At 38.7% G+C, this 21,018-nt stretch overlaps 1 pseudogene; it reads right to left on the minus strand.

Moving 5' to 3' along the window:
• Nucleotides 1-1,400: 1,400 nt before the first annotated feature.
• On the minus strand, nt 1,401-2,023 carry LOC123953911 (annotated as a pseudogene).
• Nucleotides 2,024-21,018: the final 18,995 nt, after the last annotated feature.

The raw sequence follows: 21,018 nt of genomic DNA on the forward strand, positions 1-21,018 counted from the left end.
GCAAATGAGCCCATTGATGAATCCCATGCAGCTCAGTCCCCTGAGGCAGACAGAAGTTGGAGAGTAGTCTAGAAGTGCAATATAATTGAAAGCAGCTTAATCAATAATCATTGACATATTGATCCTGAGGTAAATAGCTATTCCCCGAGTCTAGATAGGCAAATCCCCCTATATTGGGTCACAAAGACTCTCTTCTATGGCTGCCATGCCCCAGTGCCCCATCTTTCTGCCTGGAATATTGGAAAGATGCTCACCAAATGCTCACCATGAAAGACTGCTGTTTTGATCTCTCTATTGACTGGCATTTAGCAAAAAGAACAAAGGAACTAAGGGACTATAGGGGATTCAAAGAGCTACACTCAATGAATAGGGAATAAGATAAGACTTTTTTCTCTCACTTTCCATGAACCTGCCTTCCTTGTTTTTCTCCAAGCTCCCTGCAGCTTCTTGGGTCCTTACACGCTCCACCTCCTTCAGGCATTCTCTTTAGGCTCTTCTCTTTATCTCCACCCTTTCTTCCTAGAAGAGGGCTCAGTTGTCATGATTTTAAATACTATCAATATGCTTATGCTATAGAAGTTTTTCTTGAATCTCAAATCAGACCTTTTTTAAAAAATAAATTTTAAACACATATAGCAAGCTCCCCACCTAGCAGTGTTTATTGAATATCTCACATACATCTCAATATGTTATCATCTCTGCAGATGTACTCATTCTTCAGTTTTTCCTAACTCATTTAACACAGTACCTCCAATCACCAAGTTATTTAAGCCAGGAGGGTGGTGTTATGCTGCCTCCTTCTTCCTCTCTATCCTCCAGCCATACACCTGTACCAAATCCTGCAGGCTCTCCCTTGCTCTTGAGTATGCATGGAATCTTCCTACTCTTCAAACCACCAGCATCTCTCACTGAACTACTAACTGATCTCTCTGCTTATTTTCTTTGTTCCTTACGAATAATCTTCCACACTGCTGGCAGAATGACCACTTTAAAATGTGAATCCAATCCTGCATTCTTCTTAAATCCTTTCACCAACCTCCCAATGCATTTAGAATCAAATCCAAATTCCTTCCTCTGTCTACAAGATGCTACATAATCAGGCTCTGCCCTCCTTCTTCAGACTAACCAGCTTGACATCTCACAATTCCCTTTGCTCACTCCTTGAGCTACCAAGTTTGCTGCTGCCTGAGAAGCTTCTTTATAGGTGCTCTCCCTTCTTCCTGGAATATTCTTCCTGAAGAACATGCATGCTGACTATTTCACTTGGCTCAGGTTTCAATTCCATTTGTTAGAAATCTTCCACTCCTTCACTTCTGTGTTTGGCTAAGTCCAATATTTACAAGTCGCTCCAGGCTGAACATCTCGGATTTCCTTCAAATATTCCTCATACGGCTTTGTTCCTAGAGCTGCCCTACTTGCCCTATCTTGGATTCTCTCATCCAGACAGTGCTCCTTGCTCCATGTGGCATGGTGGTGAAGTCCTGGTGGCCGTACTCCTGCCCCTTGAACTTACAGTAGAGCATCATATCCTTCAGGTCATGGCCACGTGGTGCAGGAACTCCAGCATGCTGAATTGCTTGGGTTTGTAGTGTTTGAAGTTGGCCTTCTGCCGCAGGGCCTCCAGCACCGCCGGGTCAGCCAAGTGCGGGTCAGGGATCTGCAGGTTGACGTCGAGCAGGGCCAGAAGCTCCCCAGCACGGTACAGGTCGTTGGTGGTCAGCCTGCAGAACTGGAAACCGTTGAAGATGCAGAGGGTCACCGCTGGAAAATCCAGGCTCTGGGCCACCACCTCATCCACCTTGGTGACGTGCTGGTAGGAGAGGTAGTAAGACACCCTCTCGGAGCTCTCCACCAGCAGCAGGCCCAGGGAGCCCACGAAGGCCACGGCCCAGAGCACATGCCGGATGGTCATCGGCCCATACACGAAGATGTGGCGGATGCCGTGGAGGGTCGAGGTGTTGGCGAAGATGTGGATGCTGGAGGGCTTCAGGCTGCCCTCGCTGGGGCTCTCCTTGAGGTCCATGGGGACCCTGTGCAGTTCCACAACTGGCTTCAGGTTGATCCAATTCCAGGGAAGAGTTCCCAGTCCTCAGGCTCTGCTCAAACCTCCTTTCCCTGAAAATCCCCTGGAAGTCTGCTCCTGCTAGCAGGTGGGTGTGATTTGCCCGGTGTCAAGGATCAAATGGCCAGAACCTCTTTGGAGAAGCCTTTCCTGATTGTCTCAAGTAAAATAATTGCCCTTCTTATCATCCTCAAATCTCACTCCATTAGAATAGTTTCATTCTTCCCAAACCTACATATATCCTTCAGAATATAATATCTGAAATTACATTATATATTATCTACACTTTTCTGCACTAGGAGAAAAATTGCTGGTTATCACCAGTCCTCACTGCCTAAACAAAGGCTGGTACATAATAGTTGCTCAACAAATGTATTTTTCCCCCAAATTAGTGGATGAATGAATAAAAGAAGTCATGAATAAAATACAACTCTCTTTTTCTCACTAATGATTCTTTAATTCAATTAAATAAGCAGCTATCTCATAACCTGATATATTAGCTGCTTATATAAACAAAATTTATTTGCAAGATTTACTGCAAGATTTATTTTTCTCTCCAAATTTAGTGAAAGATTCTGAAGGCTGGAGAATAGATTTCATATAACTTTTCATCCCTCATGGTTTCCAGTACATTACATGCAAACTAGAAGTTGCTGGGTAAATAATTGCAAAAAGAATAAATGGAAGAATAGAATGGGAGGGAATGAAGCAACAAAGTACCATTTGTTTCATATGATAACAAGCTCAGCATCCAAAATGAACAGCTCCCGCCAAGAGCGGCACATCCTCTTATGGAAATAACCTTCTCTATGTTTAATACTCTACCCCTGGTGTTCCTCATTTCTTGAAAGCTTAGTCCTTGCACAAAACCCAAAGAAATAAAGAGGCACAACATAAGCCCTCAGAGAAGCTTGGTTAAAGAGTGAGAAACAGAGGTAAGTAACGGATATGATTTAAGACAGGTACTTCAGACTCCATAAATTTTCTCAGTCAGCATTAGAGCTGCTTAATATTTTACACAGCATTGCTTGCCTAGGTGTGACATCTAGAAAATCTCATAAATGTATAAGTTTTCTCTTTAGATTTGTTTTTTCTCCTGGCATCAGGGATGGTTTTTGTCTACACTGTCTATATTTCCCACCCTCCCTTTTTGCTCATTTATCCCTATTATAAATATCTCCACTTTTCCTAGATTATAGTTAAGAAATCAATCCTAGATCATTATCTTCCTGTCTTTTTTTGAAGTAATACAGGCATACTTTGTTTTATTGTGCTTTGCTTCACTGTACTTAGAAGATAGTATGGGGGTTTTTGTTTGTTTACTTTTACAAATCAAAGGTTTGTTGCAACCCTGCAACTAGAAAGTCCATTAGCTCCATTTTTTCAACAGTCTCTGCTTACTTCATGTCTCTGTGTCACATTTTGGTAATCCTTGCAATATTTCAAAAATTCTAATTATTTGCTACGGTGATCTGTGATCAGTTAATCTTTGGTGTTGCTACTGTAATTGTAGGGAGCACCACAAACTATGCTCATGTTAAGATAGCAGTGTTAAGTGATAAATGCTGTGTGTGTTCTGACTGTTCCACTGACTACAGTCCCTACATCTTTGTCCCTCTCTTCAGGCCTCCCTATTCTCTGAGACATGATATGTTGAAATTAGAACAATTAACAACTTTGCAATGGCCTCTAAGTGTTCAAGTGAAGAAAGAGCCACAAGTTTCTCACTTTAAATCAAAAGCCAGAAATTAATTAAATTTAGTGAGTAAGGCATGTCAAAAGCTGAGACAGGCCAAAACTCAGGTGTCTTGTGCCCAGCAGTTAGCTCAGTTGTGAATACAAAGGAAAAATTCTTAAAGGAAACTAGAAGTATGACTCCAATGACGGCACAAATGTTAAGAAAGTGAAACAACCTTATGGTTGTTATGGATAAAGTCTGAGAGGTCTGGATAGAGGATCAAATCAGCCACAACATCCCCTTAAGCCAAAGTGTACTGCAGAGCAAGGCCTTAACTTTGCAATTCTAAGAAGGCTGAGAGAGGAAGTTGCAGAAGGAAAGTCTGAAGTTAGCAGAGATTGGCTCATGATGGTTTTTGTTTGTTTGTTTGTTTTGTTTTTTGTTTTTTTTTTTAAAGGCATCTGCTAACAGAAAAGTGCAGGATAAAGCAGCCAGTGCTGATGAAAAGGCTGTAGCAAGTTAAATAGAAGATCTAGCTAAGACCAGTAATGAAGGTAGCTACACTCAACAACAGATTTCAATGGAAAGCAGTCTTATATTGGGATATGACGTCATCTGGGACTTTCATAACTAGAGAGGAGAAGTCAGTGCCTGGCTTCAAAGCTTCAAAGGAAAGGCAGACTGTTGTTTGGGGCTAATGCATCTGGTGACTTGAGCTGAAGCCAATGCTCACTTACATTCAAAAAATCTTAGAGCCCTTAAAAATTATGCTAAATCTACTCTGTCTACGCCCTATAAATAGAATAACAAAGCTGAAGAACACATCTGTTTACAACATGGTTTACTGAACATTTTAAGCACGTTGATGAAACCTACTGCTTGAAAAAACATTATTATCAAAATATTACTGCTCATTGATAATGCATTTAGTTACCCAAGAGCTCTGACGAAGATGTACAATGAAAGTAGTGTTATTTTCATGCCTGCTATCTCTGCAGCCCCAGAGATCAAGGAGTAATTTCAGTTTTCAAGTCTTATGTAGCTACCATAGATAATGATTCCTCTGATGGATCTGGGCAAAGTCAGTTGAAATACCTTCTGGAAAGGATTCACCATTCTAGATGCCATTAAGAACATTTGTCACTCGTAAGAACAAGCCAAAATATCAACATTAACAGGAGTTTGGAAGAAGGTGATTTCAAATCTCATGGATGACTTTGAAGGGTTCAAGCCCTTAGTGAAAGAAGTAACTGCAAATATGGTGGAAAATAGCAAAGGACTAGAGTTGGAAGTGGACCCTGAAGGTGTGACTAAATTGTTCATGATAAAATTTGAATAAATGAGGAGTTATTTCTTGTGGGTGAGCAAAAAAAAAAAAAAAAAAAAAATTACAACTTATTGAAAAGTCAGATAATGGTTAGCATTTTTTAGCAATTTTGGACATAATGCTATTGCATACTTGATATCCTACAGTATAGTGTAAACATACTTTTGTGTTTACATAAAACAAAAAAATTATGTTTACATAAAAATAAAAAATTCATTTGACGAGCTTTAGTCCAATATTCACTTTATTTCAGTGGTCTGGAACTGAACCCTTAGTATCTCCAAGGTTTGTAAACTCCAAACTGAGTTTACACAAAGAAAATTCCTTTATGTCAAATAAACATTGGAAGTCTGATGATTCCTTTAATCAGTATCTACTATACTAGGTTTGCTAGAATAAAAATAAAGATGTATAAAAAACAGGCACATTTATACTCCCTGCCCATGTCATGAATGTAAGGAGATTTCAAACTAGATTTTAATATAATACCACATTCCAGTTTGCAAACATGAGACCAGTTTTATTTTTTCTACTCAGCTCATATTCAGTACTTTCCTTATGTTCCATAATGGTTCATTTCTAAATATCTTAGTTATGTTGTGGGTGGGGGATGGGTAGCTAAATAGGATACAGTTCTGTTTCCTACTGGACATTAAGTTCCTTTGAGAAGGGATAAATTTCTGCGTATTTTATACACATCTTATACGGATCCCAAGTTGGATACATAACAGATACAAATATTTCATTAACATTTTGTTACATGTACGTACTTTTCCAATTTAAGTCAATCCCACTTCAAGCTTCCATGTGTTAGGCTCGGCAGTATCCATTAGCAGTCATGTTCTAGGCACTGACTTTACCCTCTGAGGTCCCGACAGGACCAGGAGGGATAAAAAGTCCAGGGAGTGGAGGAAACACTTCTGGTCATCAATCCAAGCCCTCTGTAATTACCAAAGGCCTTCAGATCTATTACCCTTGTAACCTCATTGCAAGGCTGGGTTCAAGCACCTTGAACTACTGTTTCCAAGATTACAGTACTTGGACCTAGGCTTTTTGTTCTTTCACCAGGCCAAAACATCTGCCCAGTATTCCGCTCAGCCCTGAAAGTGCTACATGCAAGCAGGTTATGTGCCTCTATCACTAACGGAACCAAAAAAATTCCAGGTCTGTTTTTCAATCTTCAGTTGGTCTCAAGAGATTAGACTATACTTGAACATCTCCCCAGTAATCCAGTCCTCACTCATCCCTACCTAAATTGGGCTGGACTTGGTGGTTTGCAACTGGTGGCATCTATTTTATAAAAAGTATTTGGTAATTCATGATTCACTATCCTAATTAAAGTTCACAGCCTACTTCTTCATTCATTTCAAAAAAAAGAAATATGCAATGCCCTATTTGTACTATAAAGGAAAAAGTAAGAGGAAAAATACCTTATGATAAAATAATGTTTCTATATGTCAATGCTGTAATAAGATTTCCCTAGATAATACCAGAAAAGACTCTGATGAGTGTATCACCACAAAGAATCCTTATGACTTAACAGCCACAAGTGTAGACTGATACAACTGTACTGTATTGACTGACAAATACCTCGAGCATAATTTTAGTCAGTAGTATAGTAATGATAACATTCTAAAGAAAACACACGTAAATTCTTCCTCAATTTCCACAATATTCCCCTGTGTAATAAAGAATTTGATCTCAGCCCAAAGAGAGGGCTGGCCTTTTTGTGCCCAGTTCTACCTTTAAATCCTTGAATTTTCCTAAGTGGAGTAGTTTTGTTATTCCTGGTGGGACCCCATGGACATACCTGATAGTTTATGCTAAGAAGATGACTTAAGGGGGCGCCTGGGTGGCTCAGTGGTTTAAGCCGCTGCCTTCGGCTCAGGTCATGATCTCAGGGTCCTGGGATCGAGTCCCGCATCGGGCTCTCTGCTCGGCAGGGAGCCTGCTTCCCTCTCACTCTCTCTGCCTGCCTCTCTGCCTACTTGTATCTCTCTGTCAAATAAATAAATAAAATCTTTAAAAAAAAAAAAAAAAAAAAAAAAAAAAGAAGATGACTTAAGGGGTGCCTGCGTGGCTCAGTGAGTTAAAGCCTCTGCTTCAGCTCGGGTGATGATCCCAGGGTCCTGGGATCGAGCCCCACATCTGCTCATCAGGAAGCCTCCTTCCTCCTCTCTCTCTCTCTCTACCTGCCTCTCTGCCTACTTGTGATCTCTGTCTGTCAAATGAATAAATAAAATCTTTAAAAAATAATAATAAGAAGAAGAAGAAGATGATGATGATGATGATGATGATGACTTAAGATGGGGAAGAGCTATTCCAGAAAGACCAACCATATGAATAGACGATTGAGCCACAGGATATCAGCTAGACCTCTGGGCAAAGGAGAGTAAATGGAGACTGAGTTCAATTACATACAGTCAATGATTCAGTGAATCATGTCTGCATAATAAAACCCCATTAAAAAACCTCTGGAGGGAAGACTGGGTGGCTCAGTTAAGCATCTGCCTTTGGCTCAGGTCATGATCCCAGAGTCCTGGGATCGAGTGCCACATCTGGCTTTCTGCTTATTAGGAAGCCTCCTTCTCCCTCTCCCCCTGCCTACTGCTCTGTCTACGTGTGCTCTATCAAATAAATAAAATCTTAAAAAAAAAAAAAGACTACAGATACTGAAACTTAAATAAGTTTTGCAGGTTCACCAATATTTTGTGGATATTGTCACACATCAATGGGTAATGCATACTAAAATCATGGGAGCTTTGAATCTGGAACCCTCTCTAACTTTACCCTATGCAGCTCCTTTTTTGGCTGGTTCTAATTTATATTATTTTGCTATAATAAAACCATAATCATATGTATGCCACTTTATGGAGTTCTGTGAGTTGTTCTATCAAATTATTGAACCTGGGGAGTGTGTGGGGACTCCTGAATTTGTAGCCAACCAGTCTGAAATGAGGATAGTCCTGAAAACCCCTGAACTTGTGGCTGCTGTCTGAAATACAGGAGGCGAGTAGTCTTGTGGAGACTTCCCCTCAGAATGTACAGTTTGTCTAATTCTTTAGATTATATTTTTGGAAAATTCAAGAAATATTAAAAATAATTAAAATATTTTATTTTTTGTCTGCTTCTGATATTAGCAGCCTAGATTTGTTTTAGAAAAACTTTGTTGCTGAAAATAACCACAAAAAATTGAAAACCATTAGTTGGATGGCACAGAGAGGTATTGTGTCAGTGTCAAATTATGAAGCCAAGATCCAAGAGAGGAAGGAAGCTCAGGGAATGACTCCAGCATCTGGGGCCACTTTCCTCCTTAAGTTAATGGCCAATTTAGAAAGAAGAGGCTAAGAAGCTGAGAAACCAAGCAGAGCTTTCAGCAAACTCATATAACTAAGTGGCAAAAACTGGAGTGCTAATCTCCTCAAAGATCATGAGCCCTGTACAATACTGTAAACTTGCCATTGGGATGTCAAAGGAGAATACGAATATGAATTCATAGGAATATGAGTGAATCAGAAATAGGTTAGCTTTATCAGGGACTGAAAGACAGATTTCAATGAGTATAAACTTTTACTGATAAAAGTCAATCTGGGATATCTAGTATAGAGTACTCTAGCTGCCTGTCACCATCACCACCAGCACATCGCCACCTCAAATAACATAAACCAGAACCTCACCTAAATCTACTCTTTTTCATATATAATTATTGGCACTCAGCACAAAATAACCAGGTATATAGAAGATAAGACATGACCACCAAGAGAAAAACAGAATAGGAACAGACTCATAGGGAAACAAAATAATAGAGTCATCAAAAAAAGAGCCTAAATTATTTATTATTGCTCTATTCCAGTAGTTAAAGGACAAAATTGATAACGTTGGCAAAGAAATAAAATTACAAAATGAAATTAAATCAAATGCTTCAAGTAAAACAAAAATATATAAAAAACTGAAATTAATAACTCAAATAATGGGTTTAACCAAAGATTAGACTTGGCCGAACAGAGATGTAGAGAACTGAAAGACAGCTTGGAAGAAAAATATCCTGACTAAAGTAAAAAGAGAGTTAAAAATGGAAAATATGGAATAGAACATTCATGACACAGTGATAGGGCTACATACTTACAACTGAAATCCAAGAAAGAACAGAGATAAAATGGAAAGAAGCAATATTTCAAGAGATAATAGCTAAGAATTTTTCAAAACTGAAATGAAAAGACAGAATTACTACACGCGTCAAATTTGTAGTCAAAGTTCAGACATTATTACCAACCTCAAGAAGGATAACAACACTGATGAAAATAACACAATCAAAGAACACTGCTAAAAGTCAAAAAGAAAAAGAAAAATCTTAAAAGCATATAGATAAAGAAGATTTATTACCTTCAAAGTAGCAATAACTGACCTCTTAAAAGAACGAAGGAAGGAAAGAAGGAAGGGAGGGAGGGTAGAAAAAAGAGAGGAAGGGAAGGAAAGGAGGGAAGAAGGGTAGAAAAGAAGAGAGGAAGGGAAGAGAGAGAGGGAGGGTAAGAAAAAAGAGAGGAAGGGAAGGAAGGGAGGGAAGGAAGGGGAAGGGGGGGAGAAAGAGAGAAAATGAAACAAAATAAAAGCCAAAAGCCAGTGGAGTGATTAATATCTTCAAGGTGGTGGAAAAAAATATCTGACAATCTAAAATTCTATATCCAGTGAAGAAAAAAAGTAATGCTCAAAAACAAAAGCCAAGTAAATAAATTTTCAGGGAATCAATAATTGATAGAATTTGTCACTTTCACATGCATCATAAATGAAATATTGAAAGCATAAGGAAAATGATCCACCTTAGAAGAAATTAAGAACATTGGACAGGGTAAATATACAGGCAAGTTGATAGAGACAGAGTAATAGAGACAGACAGAAATACAGATGATAAACAGAGATATAAAATACTATACTTGGGGCGCCTGGGTGGCTCAGTGGGTTAAGCCTCTGCCTTCAGCTCAGGTCATGATCCCAGGGTCCTGGGATCGAGCCCCACATTGGGCTCTCTGCTCGGTGGGGAGCCTGCCCCCCCCCCCACTTTCTGCCTGCCTCTCTGCCTACTTGTGATCTCTCTCTGTCCAAAAAATAAATAAAATCTTTAAAAAAATAAAATAAAATACTATACTGGGGGAAATTTTAAATGATACAAAAATAATGGAAAAAATGAGTATATTCTTTTAATTTTATTAAAATTTTCATTTTAATTCTAGTATAGTTAATATACAGTGCTATATTAGTTTCAGGTGTACAATATAGTTATTTAACAAACATGTACATTACTCAGTGTTCATCATGACAAGTGTACTCTTAACCACCAATTTGTTCTCTATAGTCAAGAGTCTATTCCTTGGTTAGCCTCTCTCTCTCTCTCTTTTGTCCTTTTTTCATTTGTTTTGTTTCTTAAATTCCACATATGAGTGAAATCATATGGTTTTTGTCTTTCTTTGATTGACTTTTATTTCACTTAGCATAATACTCTATATCTCCATCCATGTCTTTGCAAATGGCAAGATTTACATTATTGTTTATGGCTGAAATATATATATATATATTCTATTATATTTGTATATAATATTCCATTATATTCATATATATTTTCCATATATATGTATATACACACACACACACATATACACACAAACACACATATATATGCCCCACATCTTCTTTATCCATTCATTTATCACTGGACATTTGGGCTACTTCCCTAATCTGGCTATTGTAAATAATGCTACAATAAACATAGGGTGCATATATCCTTTCAAATTAGTGTTTCTGTATTCTTTGAGTACATACGTAGTAGTGCAATTACTGGATTGTAGGGCAGTTCTTTTTTTAATGTTCTGAGGAAACTCCATACTGTTTTCCACCGTGGTTACACCAGTTTGCCTTCTCACCAACACTGCATGAGGATTACTTTTTCTCTAATTCCTCACAACCTTTGTTGTTTCCTATGAGAGGAGTATATTTGGAGTAAAAGGACTCCAAGGTGCTTGCACAGTCTCAGGAATGAAAAAGTACTAATTTATACTAGAATTTAATAAGGTAATACATAAATCCTTGGCTATTTTTAGAAAAGGCTAAAAAAAAGAAAGAAAGAAAAAACAGAAGAGCCAACAAGTTTGTAGATTTAAATCCCAATACGTATGTAATTACATTAAATATATATGATCTAAACATTCCAGTTAAAGAAAAGTTTATAAGATTGAAAAAACAAGGTTCAATTCACCAGGAAAATCTAACAATCAAAATTTCTATGCACCTAAAAACAGTCAGGCTTTATAGTTAAAATCAAGGGGGTTCTAGACACTAGCCAGGCTTTTTGCTTTCATTTTGTTTTCTTTTAATCAATGGAACATTTGGAAGTTATACAGGACAATTTTTTATTTTTGTAAGATTGTCCTGCCCATTTCCAAATATATAGCATTCTTCCATTAAATGTCAAAAATACCATAACATACTACCCAAATATCCACTAAGGAACAATACTAAATCAATCATTAGCCAAGACTACCAGAACAGAAATAATAGAAGGTTGTTGCCCTGTAGTACAAAAAAAATGGTAACTGCAACCTGGGACAGGGAAGCCTCAGAAATCAAGAATTCAAGGTGCTTCCTGTTCATCTTGTAAAATAGAAGGGGAAAATTAAATTTCCCTCTCTTTAGTTGACAATTATATAGACAGTGAAAGATACACACACACACCCCACTTAATTTCTCATAATGTTTCACAGATTATGGTCAAATGATTAAGAGAAAGCCTCCTAAGAATTCTAAAAGACTGAGGTTTTTTTCAATCAAAAATCACTAAAATATAGGAGAGAATAAGTAATGAAAAAAATTATAAGGATTTGAAAAAGAAAAAGATCATACCTATTTTGTGGGATATCTTCCCTAGTTAGTGGTTAGTATATTTTAAATATCCCAAGGATGATTCTGATGCACTGTGAGGGATAAGAATCAATGTCTCATGCTCTCAAGGCAAAGACTCACTGGTATTCTAATGCTATAACTATAACTTTACTTATTATTTATTATTCTATGGCACAAAGGTTCCCAGGTGAGAGTTTGCTTTTTTTTTTTTTTTTTTTTTAGGATTTTATTTATTTATTCATCAGAGAGAGAGGAGAGAGAGACAGAACATGTATAAGCAGAAGGAGCAGGAAGCAAAGGGAGAAAAAGGCTCCCCACTGAGCAGGGAGCCCAATGAGGGACTCAATCCCAGGACCTTGGGATCATGACCCGAGTCAAAGGCAGATGCCCAACTGACTGAGCCACCCAGGAGTCCCAAGAGTTAAAAATGGAAATTCCTGGGTACTATACAAGGATTCTAATTTGATAAACCTGAAAACTGTCTAGGAATCTGCATTTTCAGGGCCATTAAGGATTCCAACATACATGGAACCCTGGACTACCCTTTTAGGAACAATCTTCTGAGGATAGATAGCAAAATTATTCTTTTAAATATATGTTTCAATTTATTTATTTATTTTTAAAGTTTTTTTTATTTATTTGACAGAGAGAGAGAAAGAGAGAGAGGAAGAGAAGGAATACAAGCAGGACGAGTGGGAGAGGGAGAAGCAGACCTCCTGCTGAGAAGGGACCCAGGACCCTGGCTGGGATCATGAACTGAGTCGAAGGCAGACATTTAACAAATGAGCCACCCAGATGACCCAAATAGGTGTTTCAATTCAAACCCAGAAGGATGGCTTCTCTCAAAAAGCCAAGTAAGGGGAGTCCATAGAGAATGGGATACTTCCAAGAAGGGAAGTATGCACCTTAATTCGGTGAGACTCTTTAGAACCACCATGGCATCAATCGAAGGCAGAATGGATGGAATCTACTCAGAGAAAAGGTTTTTGGAAGAGCTTCACATATTAGCCCTGGAGTCTGGGGCCATATGTAAACATGTGTCTATGTCTTTTTATTGCTCTGAAGAAGACTGAGGACAGGAAGAAGGAAAAGGAGGTGGGGAGTGCCATTCCAATCTCCATTTGCTTGTGGGATAAGTCAGAAGAATTCCTCAGTGGTTTATGGGACTGATACTAAAGTGGGACAGTGCTTAATAAATGATAAGGGACCAGTAGAACTCCCCAGGGAGCCATGGGTTAGGGGAAGCTATAATTCAGCAGGAGTGCCATAGGGGTCGTGGACCACTGTCAGATTAAAGGAAGAACGAGCCAGTATTCTGTGACAGGGTCATTCGATGATATGAAGGGCCAGAGTGAAACTGGACCCTTCTCAGCATAAACGATAAACACCATCTGTGCATGAGTCTTCTCCTTGGAGAAGCCAACAAATCCTCATAGATACAGATCATACTAGAGACCACTATCATTTCCATACCTCTGACTATGTGGCCAAATTTAGAAGAAGATCTCAGCCTCCCCAATCTCTTTACCCAACCCTCAATTTGGAGAAAAACAAACCCAGAGGTGGGCAAATATGGAAATAGGAGACCATCTTCTTAACCTCACCAGAAGTCTCTCAGAGCCACAAGTTGAAGTCTTTGCTGTGGGAAGGTGAGGAAAGAAGAACAGATGGGATTTAAACTGGACTGAATAAATTTTAATCATTTAAAGTGACCATGAAGTTTTGGAATCTGCTACCCCAACTGGAAGGGCACTGAGACAGCAAATGTTGAAAGTAGTATTTGGAGAAATAAAGGCTATTTCATGTTTGAAACTCCACTAAAATAAACCCCTCAATAAACTGGTTGATAGCTGCCTGGTAGCAAAAGTGAGATAGATACGCTGGCATAAATCATTCCATCCAAATGCCTGGACATTTCCAATTCTCACTTTCTCCTTATGCCTAAATAATCTTCCCATATTTACACTCCACGTATTTTCAAAGAAAGGCTACATCCTTAGCAGGTCCTGAGCAGGACCCACCTTTTCCTTTCTTTTCCCCCTTGTTATCTGAAGAGAAGTCTTCAGCCCAAAACTCCAAGACAACAAAGCCCATGAGTTGGCAGCATCTTACAGCAGCGCTGATGGCAACCGACACCAATTTGGAGATGTGAGGTCACCAGATGGGATGACCTTGGGCCATTCCAACACAGGCAAGGTTGGGCTGGGACTGCCTGTCCATCAACCTGGCTTTCTCGCTTCCTGAATGCTTAGAGTGCTGAGAGTTGCCTTGCCACTGGGAAACAATTGCATTACCATAAACCTCCAATTAGAGAGCCTCAAGGCAAGCTGATCTGATCCCTTTACAAGAGCTGCTGATGGAGGCCAAGCTCTGCCCCAGATCTGCATATTCACTCACTCAGAAGATACAGGAAACAACAGAAGAGAGATTTAGAGAAGGAATTCAGTCCAATAAGTTTGGCACCTGAGGGTTGCGCACAGATTCACTTCTGTGCGTGCAGTAAGAATTAGTAAATAGTAAGCAGACCACTATGCAGTTTTAACAAGCTGACTGTAAAGACACTGGTTCTCCCCTTTCTAACATCATGTTTCGGCTCTGGGATACTCTGTGTCATCTGAGATGTTTTCAGTTCAGATGTTACTAGAAAAATCCCGGAAAGATTGGTCTGAGGACAGCCTAGCCTCCAGATGACTAATCGTACCTCTGTGATTATGCATCACTTTCATAGTAAGGACAAAGCTAATATTGTGAATACAATATCCACTGGAATAATTACAAACAAGCATTTGTTTAAAGTTAAATTTAAGTTTCCTTTTCTAGTTTCAAGATATTTGATTCCAAGTCTTGGATTCTAACACATCATAAACAAGAAGTCTAGTTTATTTGTTTGTTTGTTTTTGATTTTTTTAAGGGTTTTATTTATTTGAAACAGAGAGAGCACAAGTATGCAGAGCAGCATGCAGAGAGAGAGGGAGAAGCAGGCTCTCCACTGAGCCGGATGTGGGGTTTGATTCAGGATCCTGGGATCATGATCCGAGCCAAAGGCAGACACTTAACTAACTGGGCCACCCAGGCACCCCAAGAGGTCTAGTTTTTAAATGTTAAACATCACACACACCTGAATACACTTTCAGTAAGGAAATCAGTGCAACACATAAAAAAAATATGAGACGGTAAAGAATGAACAATAGTCCTTAACATATGTCATGGAAAATAACAAACTATCTGAATTTAGACCAGGTAGTAGAAACTGGTCTATGTAAGGGTTAACATCAGCATTTTCTTCTTTTTATTCCATTAAGTCCAAATATACCTGAATGCAACGGTTAATCTAGAATAGTCAAGAACTATGAAATTCCAGCTTTTATTAAATGTGAATGAATGATATAAATCTTCTGTGAGCCCAGGGTCACTTTGATCCTTTTAGTGGCTCATAAAGCAGCATGTATCCTAATGCGGACAAAGGAGGCGGGCGCGACATGTGAGCAAGGAGCTGAAGAAGGGTCTTTGAAGGGAGGACAGAGATGCAATTGAGTCTTAGTTAGCCTCAAATACTGAGACTAGATTTTTCTCAACTCAGTTTGGTAGAGAAAGACAATGAAAAGTGGGATTTTTATAAATTGGACTCATCTTCTGATCCTTCTCTATTGCTATCTACAGGTTGTGGGAATAAAATCTAATGTTCAGCAGTGTCCTGATGAAATCAAATTGGGTTAAATGAAGTTTAAGTGCCTGTCCCTGAAAGATCCTCAACCTAAGGTCAGAAACCTAATTATTGTCACCACTAGGGACTGACTAGGGGAAGCACATAGCCCTAGACTATTTGGAAAGTATTTGAACAAAAAAAAAATATATGGGTTTTTATTCATCTGTAGGTAACTAATGTTATTCGCAAAACCTTAGGGGGCAGTATTTTTACCTTTTTTGTTTTTAAAAGAGGTTTAAGAACACTTGTAAGTTGAAGGACTGCTCTGAGATGAGCAACCAGTTATCTGAAGAGACTGTGTGACACAGGCCAGCAAGTGAAGGTCAAAACTGTTACACTGGCTGACGGGGCACTCTCTCATTACTTATATGTAAATAGGAGGCAAACAAGCCATTTGCCTCAGCAGGCCCAAAAAAGGAGTGATGAGAGAGTGAATTTAGAATGCCTGTAGTGTGTTTTAGAAAAGACGGTTTTTGAGACCAGGGCATAAATATTATTATTGTTATTATTCTGATGCCTACTAAGTAAGGCAGCATTACCCGTGGTGTGTTCTCTCAGTGAAGCCCCTCTGGAGATTCCCGCAAAGGTCCCACAGGTGAAAGGCCATACTTTTCATTAGATAACCCCAAGCAAAGTTTGGAAGTTTGAGTTTTAATAAGAAGAGCCTTTTCCAGCCCAAGTTTTCAGTGCGTTGACATAGTTACTCATATTACAGTTTCAGAATAAATGCTTCTGGCAGAGCTCTCACCAGCAAATTTCTCTCTACTAATCTTTAAGAGGAATCAAGGTAAGTAGCATATCATCACAGAGGCAGGATTCCTTCAGTCAAGGCAGAGTGAAGCGTCACATACTTCTGGCAAATACCTACCAGGCAGGGGAGACTCAAAATTTGATATGTTACCAGCTTTTCCAAAACTGCATCAGAATTATTTATATGTAGTTTCCATCCACTGATTTAACTGTAATTTTTAAAAAGATGATTGTTTTAACATGTTAAATGATCTCTACTACTGTTGCATGTGAGGACTTACAGCAAAACATGGAGAAATGGTAGGGATTTTTTCCTACATGTTGTATACCTGGTCTGAAAATTAACATGGTGGTAAAAACTATTTCATAAAATTGTCATCAGAAAATAACCAGAAAAGGAGAGGTCTATGTACCCATGTATTTCATTGTATACATTTTAATTTTTATTGCAAAATAAACCTACAAATAAGGATACAATTTTGATCAATGATCAACAACTGATTACAAAATGAATATGTAATGACCACCTACATTAAGAAAGCCCCCTCTAATCCCACCTAGTTACTGCCTTGTTCCTCCAGGAACCACTATCCTGATTTAAATATAATTACATTTTTGCATGTTTTTGTCATTTTTATCCTAAGCATCCATCTCTGAATATTACAGTTTAGTTTTACTTGTGTTTTGAAATGCATAAATGCATAGAACCAGAACAAAACTATATGTGATCCTTTTTCTTTTTTGGCTTCTTTAGTCTACATGTCCAGGGTTTTTACTTGGGTAAGTAAGGTAAGCATGGAATGCCTGCTTCACTAACCTAAGCTACTCAGTCCCCAGCTCCCCCAGTGGTCAAACTAACTCAGTATGGCCCAAAGTCCCAGGCACTCAAGAGTTTACCATAGATCACATGTTAGCATAAACTATATGGCATGATCCAAAGCCTCCTGTACACAAGAGATTCACTCTTCTTAGACAGAAGGGGTAAATGGAGTTAAAGAAATTTAAAATCTTTCCACGTTGGGGGAAAGGAGCTAAAAAATGAAAGATCTAGATAATATGATTCCACAAATCCCCTAAACACCCTTGCAATAATATATACAGATAGCCTGATGTTATCCAGAGAGGTTGTAGCCATAAGACATTCTGACCACAGTGGGATCATATGTGAAAAAGAGAGAGCAAGGGACAGAAAGGATACCAGGAGGTGGCTTTACATAGATTCTAGCTAAGCCAGTCATTCCAAACTACTTGTTATCTTGAATTTGGAATTCTCTGATTTCTGGAAAAAATGTCACCACAAACTCTATAGGTATTTCTTTAAAAAAGAAAAAAGAAAAAAAAGATTTACTTATTTGAGAGAGAGAGAGTGGGGAGGGGGAGCAGACAGAGAGAATCTCAAGCAGACTCTGCACTGAGCATGGAGCCTGATGTGGGGCTTGATCCTACCACTGAGATCATGACCTGAGCCAAAAGCAAGAGTTAGATGCCCAACTGACTGCACCACTCAGGCACTCCTCTATAGGTATTTCTGTATTGTCTGTCCGTGGGGTGTGAAAGGAAGGGTTACGGGGACAAGAAGTATACCTAACTGCCACAAGCCAATAAGGACACCCAAAGGTCATCCTCAGGGTCCATGAGCAAGGGTGAGAACAATCTGACAAGGGAACCAACAGAATTTTCAGCCCCATGTCTATAAATCATTGCTTCCTGCTGGAAGTTGTAGAATGTCAGTATAAACATTATGAAGTAAATATTGCACACAATGGGGAGGGAATTAGCTGTGCAATTCCCATTAATGCTAATGAGACTTTAGTGGTTAATTTCCCATGCCTTGTGCTGATTATTTGCCCCAATTAGTTATGTCAACTTGTGCCACACTCCAAACCAACCAAGTTTCCACTTCTGCAGATGGGCGCAGAAGGGAGTAGGTAACTGTCCTCATCACTTCCTTCAATTTCAGATGGTGAAGGCAAGGCTTAAGCTACCTAATCATACTGTTTCCTTCTTTGGATGAAAAGCCTCTGAGAAACTAGCACTTTGCCAAAACTTTTGAAATGCACAACCCCTTGGAAATCATTGTTTTCATTAGTAAGCTACCTGCTGGGGCATTCTCTTATAGGAGACGGGTTTATTTTGGTTTATTTATTTCACTCCAAAGAATAATTTCATCTCTATTCTCATTAGACCTACAGTTTAGTTTAACATCCCTATTACTTCTATGATGATGCTCCAGATAATAGGAAATTAGAGGAGAGGTAGGAGTGATTTTTAGAGAATACAATTGGATGGATCAGTCCATAACATGCTTTTATTTTTGTGTACAAGATAGGGTTTTCTCTTTTGTTCCAAAGAAAAGTGTGTACTTCTCATTTATGGCACCACTCACATCTGCCTTATATTATATATTAGATATATTTCTCTTATTTTCCCCACTCAATTGTAAGCTCCCTAAGGACTGGGACAAAGTTTTACTGCCTCTAGTAATATCTAGCAAAGCACACATATTAATTGATACTCAGTTAATATTTACTAAAGAATGAAAATATAACACATGTAATCAAAATGGGGATGGAGTAACATAAAGCAGTTTACAATATCAAATAGAAGTTTCCTTCAAATCAAATCTTAGGGTACATGGAGTCATACCACATATATTTCATAACTTAAAAATTTTGTTTTTAGTGTGTGAAAACTGTCTTGAGAATAATTTTTAAAAGGAAACAACAGTGTGTTTAGGACATAAATAGGAGGTATAAAGGAGGGCAGGAAGAGAGGGCAGATTTTTGCAGTAAGCTTTTGGGAAAAATGTAAGAAAATGAGGAGAAAAAAAGTCCAGCCTTTAAGCTGGATTCAGGTGGTTTTCATGAGGTGAGGAGGGCCTAGAGCATCTGTAAGAAAGGCCAAAATGTCATGTGTTCTGGAACAAGGAGAGGAAGGACTATGTAACCATGGGGGTCAGAGAAAGGAGGTGATAAATGTCTGCTCAAACTGGCTGCCTTGAAGCTTTTTACATTTCAGACATCCCTGCTACTCCTCATAGCTCCTCTTTGGAAAAGAAGTGGGGCCTCAACATGAGAACACAATGGCTGATCATGAATTAGAAAAGAGCTTTTAAAAATTTTGATTGAGAAACATATTCTAGCCCAAAACTACAAACTGGTCCTTCTATGCATATTCTCTGTTACAAAACAAAACACACAATTTAAGCATTTCATCGAAATCTAAAGAAAGTACGTTCTGAAAAAGACATTAATAGGCAAAACTAATAGTCTAATATCTCTCCTCATAAATGCAAGGCATGTAAAATGTCACTAATGCAGTCTTTAGTCAATAGGTGCACAATAAATATGGACTGAATAAATGAATGGATGTTCCAAAGCATGCCATCCCCAGACTGGGCTTGGAAGATACTGCTTTCAAACCTTCACAAGTGTGGTTAGAAAAGTGGCCTCCCTAAGAAGCAATTTATGACCATCAGGAGGGAAGCATATCCATGTCATAGCCATGGATTTCCCTTTTCATGTTGTCCTCCAAAAAATAATCTCAATTTATCTTTACCCTTACCTGTAGTAATAGCCTCTAACTTATATATATTAAACGCTCCCTTATGTGCCAAGCAATAATCTAAGCATATTACATCTATTATTTTACCCTCATAATAACCCTGTAATGTAGGTATTATTGTTGTCATTTTACAAACAGAGAAAATAAAAGTTCAGAGAGTCTAGGAAGCATGCTCAAAGTCACTAGTCTTAAAAGAATCAGAATTTGAGGGGCACCCGGGTGGCTCAGTCAGTTAAACCTCTGCCTTCGGCTCAGGTCATGATCTTAGGGTGTTAGGATCGAGCCCCGCATCAGGCTCTCTACTCAGCAGGGAGCCTGCTTCCCTGTCCACCTCTCTGCCTGCTGCTCTGCCTACTTGTACTCTCTCTCTGTCAAATAAATAAATAAAATCTTAAAAAAAAAAAAGAATCAGAATTTGAAACCCAAGAAGCCTCACTTCACAGGCCCCTCCTTCCCTCCCTCCCTCGCCCCTCTCTCCATCTCTTCAAAGCTTTATTGAGATATAATTCACATACCGTTATGGGACTGTGTTCTCCCCCGAAAACTCATATGCTGAAGTTGTAACTCCCAATACTTCACAACATAATCATATTTAAAGATGGGGCCTTTACAGAGATGATTAAGTTAAAATACAGTCATCAGGGTGGGCCTTAATCTAATTAGACACATGTCCTTATAAAAAGAGGGAATCTGGACACAGGCAGGTGCAGTGGAAAGACCGTGTGAAAACACAGAAAGCAGATGCCTATCCATAAGCCAGGGAGAAAGACCTGGAACAGACCCTTCCCTCATAGCCCTTAGGAAGAACCAATCCTGTCAAAATCCTTGATCCTGGACTTGCAGCTTCCAGTAAGTCCACAAATTTCTTTTAAGTCATCCAGACTGTGTTACGTTGTTACAATAGCCCTGGCAAACTAATATATATATAGCATACACTTTATATACTTAACATGTATAATTCAGTGGTTTTTGGTATATTCACAGAGTTATATAACCATCACCACAATCATTTTTTAAAATATTTCATCATCCCTCAAATA

This window comes from Meles meles, chromosome 12 (assembly GCF_922984935.1).
Source record: "Meles meles chromosome 12, mMelMel3.1 paternal haplotype, whole genome shotgun sequence".
Taxonomy (NCBI): Eukaryota; Metazoa; Chordata; class Mammalia; order Carnivora; family Mustelidae; genus Meles; species Meles meles.